Below are 7,447 nucleotides of genomic sequence, written 5' to 3'. Positions count from 1 at the left end.
TAAGTCTTTTCCTGCTTTCGTATGGATCTTAACGGAGTACTCAAACTTAACGAAATTATTTTAATGTCGGTTACGAAGAGCCAATACCTTATAAAAATTCAGATACTTGTCCTTCCGAATTCTTCAGATATTTGGTACTTTGGTAATTACATTTCTTCGTGATTGCTTGCGAATAAAATAATTTGAATATTTCTTATTATTTTAAAAAGCATTTTTTTTCTATAGCTATAATAACCCCTATATATTTTAATCGCACAAAAAAAGGAGCACTTCAAAAAGTTCTTATTCAGAAGGAACAGCAAAAGACTCCAAGTTTGCGGTTAACTTTGACTTTAATCAATTTACAATATACAAAAAAACTTCAGAGTTTCGTTGCCTGATTCTTGAGATATTATTTACTACAACGTCAAAGCATAAAAAAGCAGTTGCAAACGATCAACTAAAGAGTTTCGACTGATTATAAATAATTATCTGTATTTAATCTCATTATTTAAAACTACGGTGTGTGTCTCAGCTGCCCGTGATGCTGCCAGACTTATTTTTTGGTTCGTGTTTTTGCTGTAATATTCCCATTAACGAGTGATGCCATATAGGCTTACTAAGACAGATGCCGATAGAGGGCGCTGGCTCGAGTGATGCAATATGAGCTTACTAAGACAAATTCCGACAGAGGGCGCTGGCTTAAGTCATGCAATATGAAAATACCGATAAAGGCTCGAGAGATGCCTTATGGGACTTACTAATACAGATACCGATAGAGGGCGTTGGATTCAAATGAAGTTCTAAGTTGCCATATCAGGTGAAATTTAAACTGTGGCCGCCAAAATATAAATTCGGCAGTATGAGTTTCCGCAGTACTCTAGCGAAAAGTTACAGATAGCATCGGATCTTAAGTATCATGACGCTAAAAGTTTGTGGATTAGGTCATTAACATTTTTATTTATACTGTTTGAGCATTTCTTTGTAAGGTTTTTACAATTTCTTGAAATTTAAATACATTTAAAGCTGCGGTCCTACTTTTGTTTTAATTCATCTTTATTTACCAATGAACCTAATTTTATTTCAAAAACGTTTGATATGGGTTTCGTTTTTATCGGAAATTGTTAAAAATTCTTTAAAGTTCACTTCTAAAAATACAATAGTAAATCATTTTAAGCAAATTTGGGCAAAATTAATCATTAATCCTTGTTCAACTGCACTTTGTATTGGAATAAAAATGTTTTCTATATCGTTCATTTTTTTTTTTTTGAAAATTAAACAAAATTTTGTTTTTCTTTTAATATGTTTTAATAATATTTAATTATTTTTTTTGTCAATTGTTTTATTTTACACGCCCCACAAGGTGGTCCTTGTTTTCGTGTATGCGTAGGAGTGTTCAAAGATCCCAAAAATTCGGGTAATAAGTGCAGGACAGGTAAAACCTTGTCACAGATCCGCTGGGAAAATATTTAAAATTTATTTTTGTGAATTTTTTAAAACTTAGTTTATAGTATTAGCATCATAAAAATAAAATTTCGAAAGGAGCTTTGAAACAAGGTTTGATTGATATTTCCATAAGCTAAAAAACTACTATTTTCATTACCGCAGCTGTACTTCTAGGCAACTGTGGTTAATTCTTCAGGAAGCAGGCAGTGAAAACAGGTACAATGTTGGGTATTTTCTGGTCAGAGATTGAGCAAATCTAGAGCAGATTCGCGGAGACTGTCTTTGTTTCTTTTGTTTGTCATCGACGTGGATCAGTTATTGCAAATCGTACAATCTATCCTAAAACAAAAGTTAAATAAATTAGTTATTTAATGCCGACGAAACCCTTAAAAGTGTTAGTTTTTTAAATGTTGTCATGATGAGACTATGATCGGATAAAAATTACTACAATACAAGAGAGATTTTAATTCGCTTATTTTTGATCTAAGCTAAAGTCGGTTTTCCGATACTCATTTGTTCTTTTGATAAAAATGAATCATTTTTTTGGGTACATGTTTTGTGCGATGATCTTGCGTTTTTAATATTTTTGGAAGCTGGCTTGTTTGCTTAGCATTTGTATTGCCATTGCGTTGCCTCACTGGCGGCCAATGTGTCATGCATTCGCTGGTAATTGGATAGCATGAGCATGGGCATGGGCTAACTCGGACTGTAGCGACGCTCCTCTGGCTCTTCTGCTGCTGAGCCAAGTAAGTAAGTGTGTGACAATGTGGCAAATTTAGCTTCTGAACCTTCCCCGCTCTTTGTTATTATACTTGCAGAATGACGACGTTTACCCTCAGCGTCGGCATCGGTATTATTCTCGGTGTGATCTTGGATGCAAGGAACCGGTTAATGCCGGCTTGGCTGCCCGAACTCGGTCAATAAACTAACCGCAAATATGTTGATTCCAAAAGTTAAAGACAGCAACAGACCCATCGGCGTTTTGACTTCACAAACATGTTGCATGCTGCAGTTGTGGATATGCATAAATGCCTGGCGAAAATGGAGTGTGTCGGTTGCTTTTGGTATGCTGTCGCTTGCAGTGTGAAAATATTACGACTGATGGAGGAATGCATATCACATATCGTGGAGGATGAGCTGCGTACATTTCCTCGATAAAGATAGCGACATCAGAGAGAAAACCATTGCAAAGGTATTACAATTTTTTAATTAACGTGTCTAATCAATTTAATTACTTAATTTTATTAAACCTGTGTAAGGATTGAAAGGAAGAACCGAAAATTCTCGGAAGACTTAAAAAGACTAATACTAGATTTTAATACACGTGGTGGGCAAAAGTAATATTTTTTTTTTTACTTGAACTCTATTTAACAGAGCAATAAAGTTGTATAAGCTGTTATTTAAAATATGAAAATATTACAAAATGTTATTAATTTTTTTTACTATTTTTGATTTTATTAAATATCTGAAATTTTTATTTTAGGTTTAAACTATATTTTACTAAAGTAACATGCATTTTACATCAAATCGGAACTATTTGAAATCTAACATTTTCCACGTTCATTTAAAATTGTAATATTAAATCATGCATTTTAATATGCATTGTATTTAATAATATGACTTCATATTTTATTTTAATATTTAATTTAAAATTTTAAATTCAATAGTCAGATAATTATTTTGGTTATTCCATTTTTTCATTAGTGTATATATAATACATTGTGATAGATATTATATATTTGTTGAGAAAAATTCTTACTTCAAACTATTTTCTAGCCCTCCATCTACCTTATTTCAAATAATACCAGATCATTGTTTAAAGTAAACTGGACGAGCTCATTTTAAAAGGTCGTGAAGTATTTCCATTAAAATCCGTTCAAGTCATGCAATGCACCAGGTCGAGATCTCAATTGATTTTTTTGTGAAGGCACACTAATTATATTAAGTAACAATTATTTTTGTTTGTTATTAAATTTACATATACAATATGTCACTTTTGATTGCATTATTTCCATACTGATTAAATCAAAGCTTTATAGCAGCATGTTATCATTAATGACGTTGAGTTTTATAATTTCTAATCAAAAAAAAAAATGTAAAAGCTGGCAAATATGAAGTGTCATTGTTAATGACGTTACATTGAGATAACAATTATTAAATTCCAAGGTCTATATTATGTCAACTATCAAATCTCATATAATATTCTTTGATTGCAATTATCTTATTGTTTCCCAATCACAGGCTGAAAATTTGAACATAGAACGGTATTGGCCATTAATGCCAACAAAAAATTGCCAGTAATTATACCTCAATTAATGGGCAAAACGTTTGAAGGTGTGACTCAACCGTCGCCAAAAAAATATTAGCAATCATGGTTCCCCAGAACGAAAACTGTTTGACTATGGGTTTTGAGTGACGCATTGTGTGCAAAGTTTTCCCCCTACAATTTACAGTTGTAAATATTTAAAGTCTGAGAATTTCGGATTGTGACCATTTTTTATGAAGCGCAATTTAGCCTATCTTGATTTTATGACGGTAATTAGTTTATCGCTCTGCTTTTTTGGGAAGTTCCTTCCCCAAAGTTGAAGTAGTCTAATCTAATGGCTAATATTTACCCAACCAATTTGAAAGGGCGCGACTAACTATGCGGTTATTCATTCGCAATTTAATTATTTTGTTGAGATGTGGGTATATCTGTTGATAATTTTTGAAAATCGAAATCGCGAAGCTTCTAAAGTTTCAGCCACAATGTATATGTATAATGTATAAGAGTGATGAAATACATTAAAAAAATTTAAATCAATATAAAAATATTTAGGTATGGCTATGTTACAAGATTGGGTCAAAAATTAAAAAATTAATATCAAAGAATTAATATAAAGTTATTGTGCAAATTTAGGATTATTTAAAATATATATAAAAAAAGAAGATTTCATCCTTTATATGTAAAAAAAAAAAAGGCGTTTGCTTGGCGAATTGCCTAAGCTATATTCTAGTTTGTCTTATTTAATTTGTTTTTCGCAAGCAATGAAATGAATTTCATTTTTTTTCAATTTTTGTATGCTCATACTTCAGCTAATTTAAATTTGTTGGTAGGTCTGGGTTCTGTTATCAAAGGCCGGTGAAAATAATACAAATCGAAGTTCAACAAGTTGTTTGTTGTCGTTGTCTTCGTTTTGATAACAATGGTTATGCGATTCACGAATGACCTACACATGATAGCCACCTGGTTAAAAGTTTTTGGCGGTTAATCAATAATTAGTAAGTAACGCATACACTCGTAAAAACTTTCCCCCAATCAGGTGGAATAATATTTTGGTAATAAGTGGAATACAAAAACACCCACATCCACAAATATCAGCACGCTTCATTGGGATTTTTTTTTTTCATAACGGCTTCCTCTTCTAGGTAGTAAAAACATCAAGGGGAAATTAAACAAATAACGAAAAAAGAAAAACACGCAAACGACTGAGAGATACTGGTGACAGAGGGGATCCCATCGGCCCATCGAAAAGCGGGGATACAGAAACGAGTATTTTTTGTATTTGTTAAAAATCAAGAACGACCCACAACGCAACTGGCCGACAGTCACCTAGTCATTGGCTCTCAGCAAATTCGCTTTCCTATGCCGGCAATGTCTCATCACCATCATCGTGCTGAATAAAATGATAATGTACGTAGTAGTACTTGATTTCCATGCGCACGTACCTGCGGACACATGTATGTATGTTTGTTACACATGTATGTACATATGTACACACATTTCATATATGTATAACATGCATTAGTTCAGCAATAAATGCACAGAATCGTTTTCGATTTGTTTGCCCATTTATCTCCGGCGAGTGCATTGTAATTTCTTTGGCCAACAGAGACGGTTAGCCAGAATGCGACGAAATGAAATGCGAAATGCGAAATGCCCGCCAAACCGCAACCACCTGTTGCAAAAGGGGCCAGAGCGAGGCGAAAAGTGCTCCTACAATGTCATGGGACCAATACACAGAGGAAAAGGAGACCCGCTTTTATATAGTGGGATTTATAATATAAATATTAATCAAGTATATCAAAGCATATGGGGCGAGCCTGACGTTGCATCGTTTACAAACTGAATATAATTTTTTATTGACAATTAAAAAATAACTAAAATAATTAAAATACTAAATAACCATAGACTTTTTATGGATTTACATTGATGCCAAATGATTTAAGCTGCAGTCCAGCTTTGGGCCTTGAAAAGGTCCTAAATGTAAAATATTTGAGATTTGACCTTGAATTTATCAAAACTCAGCTTTTCCACTTTTTAATTTTTTGCAGTATTTATCAAACAACAAACAAATTTGCAACATATATAATTTTTTTTTACATTTTTTTAACATTGCACCACTTTAATAAATTTGTCTTATTTTTGGCTAGTGTGTGTTTAGATGACTTAAAAACGATGATTGAGAGAGAGAGGGATAGGAAGACTCTCGGAACGAACGGACTAACTTACCGTTTCCAAGGAGTTTTTATGTGGGGAGAGCTTGTGGGAGTCGCATAGTGAGACACAGGGTGAGAGAGAGAGAGCGAGCAAGAGAGAGAGTGTGGGCTGCACAGTGGAACAATATTATTAATAGAAATAGGGTTGTGAGTCAGATCGATTAATTCGCTGACCATTTGGTAAATTATGGATGGAATAACATGTATAGACAATTGATTGATGGCTTGTTACCAACTGATTTATGGAAGCTTGAATTTTCCTTTTGCTGATAGTGCAACAGGTAAGCTTGTTTTCGTAATCACTTTATTGCCGTTGTAAAAGAAAAAAGGATATGGAAAATCCTGGAATCCTTTTCTAGGGAAAAGGAATTGTTTAATTATTCTCATTTTATGAGCGGTTTAATGATCATTAAGTGTGGTTAACCCCCGAAATCATCTTGGGTTTCAATAATTATTTTGGGAAGTCTGAATCTATTATATACACCTAAAAAATTTCTTTACACAGTTCTAAAATATTTTGTGCATTCTGGTATACTGAATGAATAAATGTGAATTCGTCATTACTTCGCAATTATTGTGTTATATTCCAAGAGGTTCACGTTTAACTTCTGACATTCAACATATTTTTTCTTAAAACCTTCCACAAATGTATACATATTTTATATTTCATCCTGTTTACTTTTAAAGTAAAAGCTAAATTTTTCCCCACGTGTACTGTTGGCAGTCTTCCGACCAATTAGTGACTGTAGCCTACCTGGCCTGAGACCTTTGAACTTGCTGTGTGGCCGGCAAGTGGCAACAGTTGGTCGGTCCACACAGTGGCTCAATAAAAGATCACCGACTCGGTGATCTTGCTCTCTCTCTCTAGCGCTGTCTAGCGATCTATCTACACAGATAAAAAAAATAGGGGCACTGGAAAACCCAGAATATAATTTTTAATATCATTGTAAGGACATTTTTGAAAATATAGTTTTTTTTCTTTACTATACAATTCATGCGCCAATATCTGGCCCAAAATAGTAGAAAAAATTAATCAATGAGATGCACATATCATATATTTTTCCGTACAGTGAAAAGTCTCTCTGACTTCTTCAGCAAGTTCGCATCCGAGCTTTACGTTGTCACGATGATGCTGTGATTTGAACATTTGCCAAATCGCAGACCACTGTTGAGCCGGGCATCTGCGAGAGCGAAAGAGAGGGGGCATCGTACTGAATGTCCCAGAGAAAGAGATGGCAGGTGCCCGGCAACTACTGCTAATTGGGAAAGCTAAATGCGTCCTCTGCCGGGATCTCTGCTCCTGCTGCACTTGCTGTGCATCGTCTATTCTGCTGCTGCTGTTGCTGCTGTTGCTGCTGCTGCTGTCCCTACCCACGCATCAAACGAAGAGCTCAGCACCTTCACGCTCTTACCGCCCAGACTACACTGGGAAAAACTTGTTGGTAAGTTAGCATATTTTCTAACAAATAAATAATTCTTTTTACCAATAATTGCGGTAAAAGTAAAAATTTTAAAATATCACAATTAATTCTTACTAGTGTAT

Source organism: Drosophila elegans, unplaced genomic scaffold (assembly GCF_018152505.1).
Source record: "Drosophila elegans isolate 14027-0461.03 unplaced genomic scaffold, ASM1815250v1 contig_149, whole genome shotgun sequence".
Taxonomy (NCBI): Eukaryota; Metazoa; Arthropoda; class Insecta; order Diptera; family Drosophilidae; genus Drosophila; species Drosophila elegans.
Note: the sequence above shows the minus strand (reverse complement) of the source record.